Source organism: Limulus polyphemus, unplaced genomic scaffold (genome assembly GCF_000517525.1).
Source record: "Limulus polyphemus unplaced genomic scaffold, Limulus_polyphemus-2.1.2 Scaffold2510, whole genome shotgun sequence".
NCBI classification, from domain to species: domain Eukaryota; kingdom Metazoa; phylum Arthropoda; class Merostomata; order Xiphosura; family Limulidae; genus Limulus; species Limulus polyphemus.
In genome coordinates this window covers 1,486-12,045 of record NW_013668120.1, presented here as the reverse complement: position 1 = coordinate 12,045, position 10,560 = coordinate 1,486, and the positions used below count along the sequence as shown (strand labels likewise).

Genomic DNA, 10,560 nt, shown 5'->3' with positions numbered 1-10,560 from the left:
ATAATATAGATCCATCAAACTTTTATGCATTTAACAGTGAAACAATAGGACAAGGGGTCATAAATTCAAATTTTAACAGTGTAGGAGTCGTCTGCAGCTTAGACAGTATTATTTTTCAAACAAGACGGTTGGCTTTTGGAATGAGTTGCCTTCAAATGAAAAAAAAATTATATCCACAAACTAGCTTCCTTGATCAGTACCATCAATTAATTCAAAGAATTTATAAGTTAAAGTAAAGGAGAATGTATAATAATGTGTTAACCACATTATATCTGCCATATCCAGTGTCAGCGAGGCCTCTTGCCCATTACTAACACTCGTTGGTTTGACTCGCATATGATAGACACAGAAGTGGTCTAGGCACTATTTATATGAATTTCATGAACAACTCTTAATCAAATTATTCCAACTTAAACACAAGTTATATGAGCAGATTGTTAAAAAAACATTCAAAATACTTACAAAAAACCTCAATAATTAAAGTTGATTTCTCTGCTTGTAACATCTGTGAGAAACAACATAAAAAGTTAAGTACTCAGTAAAGCTAATTATGTTTCTACTTATATGTTTATGTAATAACATACAGATGTTATATTCGGTATTTTTAGAAAAAATAATATCAAACTGGTTCCCAAATGCAATCAAGATGTTTTGCAGGTAAAAAAAAAAAATAGACAATTAAGATTTTTAATCAAACAATTATATTTCACTTATGAATCTTGAAAACAAACCAAAAATATAGTTTCAAAAATAACTTTCATAAACAAACTAATTAAATATTTACTTACCTTATTATATCCAGTAATATTTATGAGGTATGAGCCACTGTCATGAAAAACATGGGTTTGTGAGAAGAGAAAAAACTCAGATTCATTTTTAAAAGATGTATCAGTGATATCAGACTTAATGAGTGAGGTTAGTATAGAATATTTGATTTTTTCATGGGAATTATTAAAGTATCTGGTTTCATTGTCAAATTCCCATAAAAAACTTGTATCTTGGCCCAGTGAAGAAACAAATGCCACAAAAGTTGTTTTATCGCCAACATAAACATAATCATACAACGGAAGAGCAACGAAGAAAAGGGTTGACATACGCTCTGAAAAGAATAAAAAAATAGCTAATTAGATGCAGGAATAAATTTGAATGACAGGTTTTATTTTTTCAGTAAGTATACTTTCAGTTCAATTCTAAAATAAATAGTTCACCCTGTAAAAACAAACATAAAGACTAGAATAATTTTTTTACCTATTTTACAGAATATTGAATATTATATATATTTATATATTTCAAAAATGAAAATAAAATAACTATTAAATTTTGTGCACTTAATATATCGCACTCCCTATTTTGTACCACAAACCTACATTTATGAATGTCGATCTCATATTAAATTTAAGATAGAACTGGAATTTCCAACCTTCTGCACATGTAGACTAAACCAGGTTAAAAACTTCTAAGAATTAAGCCTAACCATACCTAATTCTGAATTAGTGACCAGAGAAAATGCAGTAAGCCAATAACACAAGGGCTTTGTGTATGTGTGTATATCATAACACATTTTACGAAGTAAGGAATTGCTGCAGGTAAATTAGAACAAGTATGTTTTTACATTTCTGGCTCTGTTCAGAACTGTCATTTGCGCCATTTTTTTCCTTATATCCTGTAAAATTTTCTTTGTCCCCAATGCATATTCTAACAATGTTAGTCATTTAATTAGTATTAGGACTACCTAATATTAAATGTTCTACTGAAATGTATTTTATATAATCAATGAATCTTTCATATTGCTATATATCACTAGCACATATTATATACGTGTATAGTAAAATTATTCAGGCTAGAAAACGTGATGTAAAACTCAACAAGGTTTTTTACTCACTAAGAAAGATCATTAATTAGGCTACTCTGATATTGAGAAAAAAGCCTACCCTGTAGAAGCCTAATACAAATAAAGTGAAATTATGGAATTAACAGTTAGTTCTTCCTGCCAGAAATGAGTATTAAGCCAGTGAAGATGCACTAAAAATAATTATCAGTTATACAGATCAAAAATGCTTTGTTATCTTTGGAGATACTTGAAATTTAAAATCTACATTAAATCACATTTTAACGGTGTTGATTTAATGACCTACTAAGTCAGATAATATCAAAATTAACCAGAAAGTTTCTTTTGCAATGACCTTCATCAAACAAAATGTATTAATGCACTAGTGCCAGTTCGAGCCCAAAATGTAGGAAGCTAATGGAAAGTTATTCAAATGTTATCAGTCATACTATGATAATTAAATATACTTTTTACCCTAAAACAATTTAATACCTCATACTAAGTTATCCAATGTATATTATGTTAAATAATTATTCAGAAGGTATGTCACTTACACAACTTTAACAAAACCAATTAAGGAACAATTCCCTTAGCTTCAGTAACAGATTAAATATTCAAACCGTCTGATAATGATTAAGGATTACTAAAAATAAACCATTAATAACAACCAAGTAGACAGGTAATACCAAGAGTGTACTTATCTGATGACATTCTAACAATTTCATTTTTGCTGTATGCAACTACTGGGTCATAGAACACATGCTTTATAAGAGTTTTTTTGGGCTGGACATAGCTAGTGTTAAGAGTGCTTTGATGTAGATCAGATGATCCAAGGTTGGAGTTACTGTACTCACTTTTTACCTTCAGCTGTGAGAACATACTAACCATGACAGCCAATCCTGCTATTTAGTTAAGAGTAGATGGCAGATGCTGCTGACTGATTATCTTCCCTCTGGTCAACAACTTTAAATTAGGAATGGCTGAGCCTGCCCTCATCAAAATTTGGATCTTTAAGATGGCCGAAAATGTATACTGTAGTATATTGGTGTAGAATATGATTTAACACGTCCCTCAGGAGCCAAGGGGTGTTTTTACACTACAATCCGTTGAATATTAAAAGTAAGTTCATTCTGGAAACTCCCAAAGAGGGTGTTTTTGGATGTATCATTTCAAGACAACTTTGAGATAAGTTTTGTTTGTTAATTGATAAATGTTTAAGTGAAATACAACATCATCAAGTCTCCATACTATTTAGGGAGTAAATTCAGTATATATCAATAAAGCCACATTCTCAGCATCATTAATTAAGCAATTGCCAAACTTTTATGCTTCTACTATCACCCTTTTCAATTGAGATACGAATGATTTCACTAATAAAATTGGCCATTTTTCTGCTTCCTGTTTACTTTTGTAAAGTGTTAATTTTTGTTTCAATTTCACAGCATATTTTGTCTATTTCATTTCACCTGCAACAGATCACTAAACATGTCCTTTCACATACTAAATCCTCCAATCTAGTAACTGCATGCTTGACTTATATTTGAAATACCCCCAACAGGACTGAGAGTAGTTATGTGGTTATATGCCTCTAATTGATTATCTGCCTCAGAGTGGCTAAATAAGAAAATTAATTTTTTTTTATTATTTCTGTAAGAAAAATCCTTTGAAAGAATTTAATTAAATTTTGCATGATTTTGGAAACCTAGTTGAAAAGAACTGTCCCACATTTACTGGTGATTTTTATGAGACCACCATCTAACATAAGGCTCAATTAGATTTTGGTACAGTAATAGTCTGGACTTGGCATGAAACAGACTTCAGATGTTTCTGTCTTATTCAATTGCAGCCTATTTGTTCAGTTTCAAAGATGCTGGCTGAGGATTGAATAGCAAATGTAATGTTCATACCAGAGATTGTAGAGATTTGGATATTGTGCTGACCAAGAAGTATATGTGAAATCATTGTAATGATCTTGAGTCTATTTTTAGACTAAATAGGCATGGAAGATTGTTGAAATATGCTGGAAGAACTTATATCCATAAAGATGAAAATACAACAATGTGCTGTGGGCACGATTGGCAACAATGCTCAGGTACAATTCTGGATGTTACTGGCCTTTCTAAAGTGTTCAAAAGACCCAGATTATGCCAAAAACATGTTCTATACACTACTGTACCACCTCTAGCAGCATGTATTCTCATATAAATTAGGACATGTGCCTCATATTCATGTTCTATTATTAATATAAAAATGAGAATGAAATTTGGCTCTTCAGACTATATCACACACTTCCAATCCTTCACTGTTACTGGTTTGTGTTCTAAGCATGGCTAGAGTTGTATTTTCCTCTTAACATCTGGAATAACCAATTTAAAACTGTTTTTCGACTGTTATGTCCTTCACAAAGTAAGATTGGGGATTATTGACCATTGTTTATAGAAATTGGTCAACTGGAAAACAGTTTTATGTCTGGTGCACCTTACTTTTCGTCCAATCATTTGTCACCATGGGACATCAGCAGAAGTTGTGTAGTGACAGATATATTTCCTTTTTTTACTTCCACTACTGATAAACTCTGATTGCAGATATCTTTTGATAGCCAGTCAAACAAATTATGTGTGATGGTGACACTCCTGCTCGACAGATATTCATTATCATTCATGCCCCTTTGAAAGTTGAAGAGATTCTTGACTTTTAGACTAACTAGGATTTAATTACATCTCCATATTTATAGTGATCCATTGTTTGTTTGTTATGAATTTCGCGCAAAGCAACACGAGCGCTATCTGTGCTAGCCATCCCTAATTTAGCAGTGTAAGACTAGAGGGAAGGCAGCTAGTCATCACCACCCACCGTCAACTCTTGGGCTACTCTTTTACCAACGAATAGTGGGATTGACTGTCACATTATAATGGCCCCCATGGCTGAAGGAGCGAGCATGTTTGGTGTGATAGGAATTTGAACCCACAACCCGCAGATTGCGAGTCGAGCGCCCTGACAACCTGGCCATGCCGGGCTAGTGATCCATTAATAGTATGATCAGTTTATTTGAATATGTAAATAAATAGAGTATTCCACAAATGTGTGTGTGTGTGTATGTGAGAGCCTAATAAAGTGACCAGTGTCTATTAAAACATTAGTTAAATTAATCTATATTTTCAAAATATATGTAATTTATTAACACACTTCATAAAGTCTTCATTAATATTCTAAATTCACTGTAAAAATAATAGCTCTGAGATAAAATTAGCATTTATTTGCAGTGTATGGAAGGAGTAAAATTTCAAATAAAGAAAGCAATCTATAAAGTTGAGTTGGTAGAAAAGTAAATGTTGATCTAGTTATTCACTCTCTTTCTCTAACAGCATTTTATATCAATTTGTCAGTTTAAAAATTTGACTCTGAAGGCTTCAACTGGTTTAGTGAAGGATGTTTAAAACATGGTTATTTTTTCCCTTAAACATTTTTTAACAAACATTACTTCTTGTCCGTCAACATGTACTGGCCAGACATAAATGTTTTCAAAGTTTAAGTTTGAAATGTAGAATAATTTAACCACAATATTGAATTTTTAACTACCTCCCTCCCTTCCATAATAACAGCTAAAATATGTTGTAACCTCAGACATTTAAAAACAAATTGCTGAAACATTTCAAATGCTATACAATAAATTAACCTTCACTTACCTATCACACGGATTTCAGTTGAAACCGAGTGTGCAAGTAGCTGAAATACGAAAATGGATAATTATAAACAAAACTTTATAAAATTTTTAAATAACCAGACAAGAGCAAAATAGTTTTAGTTTCTTTATTCAAATAAATAAACAACAAAAACTGGTTCAGTAAAAGCAAAATACTTTTTAACAGTCTTTACATTTAACAAACTATAAAATGAAGTTTGGTGACATAAGTTTGTCAAAATGTTCTACGTTTGTAATAAAGTTTCTTTCACTACCCATTCAAGCCATCTCTAAACTTTATTTTTTTGAAAAAGTTGGTTCCTAGTCATTAACTGGATAAACTATATTGAAATAACTCTAAATTGTAGTGTTAAGTATACACTGTGCTACTCTTTTGTATATTGATTACAATGAATATTTGAACGAGGTGTAACTTAATTAATATTTAATTCTGATATACATGCATGGTTAAATCAGCTTTAAAGTTATGAATGTTAAGGTTTAGTATAAGTGACATATTTGCTATCTAAATCAGTATGTTGTAGTGTTATTTAATGAGAACTTTCAATAATCTCAGCATGTCTAAATGTTAGGAATCAAATACCATCTATCTGAACATAACGCAACTTGTCAGGAATGTTTAAAGTTAAACACCAATACATAAAATAAATCATCTGGATCAGATATTAGAAGTCAAGAGCTTATGTACAACTGGGACCAAATACAACACAAGATGCAAGATCTTAAACAAAAACTAAAAATCACAAAGCTGTGCAATTTAGTTTACTTAAAAACACTTGACTATCATATGCTTTGATGCCATCCAACACAAACTTATCTCACACAGATATATATGAATACTGCGCACAGATGAGACCAAAAACAAGTCATTTACATAACAAGGTGAGAGATTTTACACAAAAACTAAACTCACAAAGCTGTGCAATTTGGTTTATGTGGGAACAGATTTAGACAACGTATGCCACAATGTTATCTAACTAAAACTTGTCCAACACAGATATATATGAGAAAAAATGTGTATTACATTTTTATAATATCACAACATTTTAAATTTCTGAGTATAGTTAGCGTATAACATCAAAGTAAATCAGATGGCGTTTTTAGATAGCAACAGAACTTGTAGATAACTTTCCGGTCGAGAGAGTTCAACAATAACTATTTATTACTGTCTATAGAATACCCATCGAACAAAATTATATAGAGTTGTGATCAAAACAATCTATCTGCACAGATAGGAACTAGAAATCAACCTAGTAATGAGCATAGCTAATTAAATATTTTGTTTCACGTTCTTACTTATGACAATTAGAATGCACTGTTTCGTCAGTTGGGTATCTTTGCCGTTAGCAATATCTTTGACCATAATACTGCTTGTAAATAGACTATTTTTGAAATAATTCCAGTCTTTGATGGATCATTTTACAAGTTCAACCATTTTCAGTCAACATTTATGATTGCAGTAGCTAATAATGGACATATTTCTACACTTTACTATTAATTGTAACCTCAATACCAATACACAAACCAAACATCATGTTAAACACACATTTATACACTCCTAATTCATCTAACAATCAAATTCATCCTCACAATTCCTCTGTATACGAATATTTGTTAGTTATAAAAAACAACAACAGAGATCTGACATGCTGAAACTTACATAACAAAAATGTACTAGTAAAGCAACTTTTGTTAAGTATTTACTTTTCACAAATCAACAACATATTCAGTAATCCAATTCCAGACAACGAAGTAAAATAAAAACTGTAATCCCTTTCAAAATTATCTCATAAAAAATAAATTTTTGTTTTCAGTCATGTGAAAGTAAACTGATAAAATAATGTTTATATTTTCTTAAATGAAACTTAGTTTGAGAACGGTTTTTAACTTTTATGAGATCACAAAAAGCAAAATCTTAAGTACATCACTACTGTATCAATTTAACTTCAAAATAATACACATGAAAACTTTATTTATTACATATCCTAATCATCAGAGCATTAATTTCGATCTATTACCACCATAAGTCAAAGTTCTTTTTTCACTCTTGTGATATTATGAAAATGATTCATATTACAGATGTGCATGCCCACCAGTGGCACAGCTTTATGTCTGCGGACTTACAATGCCAGAAACTGGGTTTCAATACCCATGATGGGCAGAGCAAAGATAGCCCATTGTGTAGCTTTGTGCTTAACATCAAAACAATCAAACAAACACAGATGTGATAAACTGGAAAAATGTTCACCATAATTAACAAGACACTATCAGCATCTTTTCTTTGTGATGCTCTGATGTTGAAAATTTGATAATAAATGGCGATGAAAAACGATTAAGTGAAATTTAAGTCCATTAGTCTAGAGTAATTTAGACAGTGGTCACTTCATTTCAAAGGTTTAAGAAGTTAATAAGTCTAGAAGGATATCAGGCAAGAAGAAATATCTGTGTTACCTCTCCACGAACAACTACAGAACAAAGAAAAATGAGGGAATATTTTACCAGGGTATCTTAAAAAATAAAGACAACCCTATATAACATTTAGCGAAAAGGTGACAAAAGATATCAATCAGGTATGTGTAATGAATTTTACCTGCCTTTAAACATTATGCTTTTGCTAATCCATTTATCCTATTACAAATAGGATCTATTTAGTTTACTACTAAATGTATAATATCTACTTAGCCTATTAAACACATAAGATAAAAGAGGCAAGAACAGCCTAAGAATCTAGTCTAATGTTTTAGACATTATAGCAGGCAGATGCAATGTCTGAGTATCTTAACATTAAAATCAAACTATTGGGTTTGAGTTCATTGAAATATGAAATGGGGGTCACTGAAGGTCTATAGAAGAGAATGATAAGCTAGATTCTAAAGTGAAACAACCAAAACCACCTGGTTGCTTAAAGTGATCCTCATTACTATGAATATTTGAAATAAAACTGAATAGTGCAATAAAAATCTGATCTGGATGTACCAATTAGAGATCACATATTCAGGATATTTCTCACTACAGAGATATATGATCCTGAGAGAAAATAAATATTAAAGAAAAATTCATAGATGGGTTAATAAATATAAAAAAACAACTGGAAAAAATTAAATTAATTCAGCCTTGATAGTTTATATAAAATATTTCTGTCAGAATTGAAAGTTATATATGACTGTTCAACAAAAAACACTTCTCTTCACTTACTGGATTGCCACTTATGACTTCTTGAAAAATATCTATCAATATAGACTGTTAAGCTACTACAAAGGAATATATATATATAGTTAACAGCATAGACAACAAAGGTATTGAAATTAAAGAATAGGTTAAACAATTGCCAAGTTTCTTTATATTTTTATACTGAGCAGATGATGTTTTGAACTAGTGCTCTTATTAGGTTGTGCTGCTTACAACCTGTAACCATTTGCAAGCTGTAAGATCTGACGAAGAGCACCAGCTCGAAACATCATCCTCTCTAAAGAGAATATAAAAACTTGGCAACTGTTCAATCTATTAATTCTTTTACTTCGATATTGAGCTACTACAGTCCACTGAAGAGGAAATTTAGAAATGATCATATGACTAGAAGTGGAACTAAAATCCTTGTCCACATGTATAAATAAAAAAAATGCACTACTCAATGAGATTGTTCTGGTTCAGAGATGAGGAAATTAAATACAAGAATTGAATATAGATCTTAAAAATAATAAACTTAGCCATGAACAGGAAAGGCTTGAAAACAATTATTGTTCAGCCAAAATCAGTGTGTTGTTCAGATATACTGGTATATAATGATGGAAATAAGCAATTGAAATGGTAATTATAAATTTTTATCCTTATCTGCTGGAGAAAGCTGACCCTGGTTTATATTACCTGGTGAATATGGAAGAAAACAAAAAAATAAGCAAAAAGGTATAGAGTTTAGAACTGGTAAAAAAGTGAGTATTAAAAAAAAAGCAACTAATCAACCATTTATTGACTCAGATAGGCTCTAAGTATATTCTGTGAATTATTTGAAATACATTTTCGTTATTTCCTTTTTTGTCCCTACTGTTCTATCTTCAATTATGGAATGGGCATTGATGCTATCACGAATAAAAGAAAGCTAACAGAACTTCAGAATCTTGTTCATTATTGAAAATTAATTAACTTTACACTTTCTTTTAAAGAAAATAATTCATAACAGAAACAGAATAAACTTTTGTAAATGACAATTTACAGTTTCAAAAGTGAAAATAGTAAACAATAATGGGTAAGTTCATAAAAAAAGAGTAAACAGAGGAAAAAGAAAAGTGTGTGTTTTTCTTATAGCAAAGCCACATCAGGGTATCTGCTGTGTCCACAGAGGGTAATCAAACCCTTGATTTTAGTGTTGTAAGTCAGTAGACTTACTGCTGTCCCAGTGGGGGACTAGAGAAAAGTAAAAACATAATTTCATTATGTAAAATTATAGGCCTTCCAATGAAGTTAATTCCTAGCCATGTTTCTAAAGTAATATATACATTTTCAAACATTTCTTACAACCACAGATGTTCTGTGAAAAACAAAAATCTAGAGATACAAAAAAATGGTTAAAATTACCGTAAGAGATACATTATTTGATTAATGTTACAGTGAACTGTGAACCACAGACCACATAATTATTTTCCCCTACAGACATTTCATCTATTTATTTGTATTTACACAATAATAACACAACTTTTAAATATTTACTATTATCTGATATCTTACCAGACTGTTATATCCATGTACAGTCACAAGATAATGGCAATCTTTTGAAAAATTTGTCTCATATACAAAACTGTACGGCAAAGTTATATTTAAAATGCTTTCTGCTGTCTGATTAAACTGAAAGATCATTACTCCTGTATCTTGACAGAAAAATGTCCATACAAAACTTGGACTACAGCCAACAAATGAAATATTTAGTGATAATTTCACATTATCTTCAGTTAAAACATTTGGCTCGGCATAAAGATGTAACCGTTTCATTGGCTCTGTGAGACAAAAACATGATATGAAAATTAATATAGACATG

The 10,560-nt window shown here is 30.9% G+C and overlaps 1 long non-coding RNA gene across 1 annotated transcript; it reads right to left on the bottom strand.

The window, feature by feature from the left end:
- Positions 1–804: 804 nt before the first annotated feature.
- LOC106467161 lies at positions 805–10,311 on the bottom strand. Its single transcript, XR_001291316.2, has 3 exons — positions 10,254–10,311; positions 5,515–5,554; positions 805–1,099 (listed from the first exon to the last, which is right to left on the bottom strand). It is a non-coding gene; the product is annotated as an uncharacterized LOC106467161 (long non-coding RNA).
- Positions 10,312–10,560: the final 249 nt, after the last annotated feature.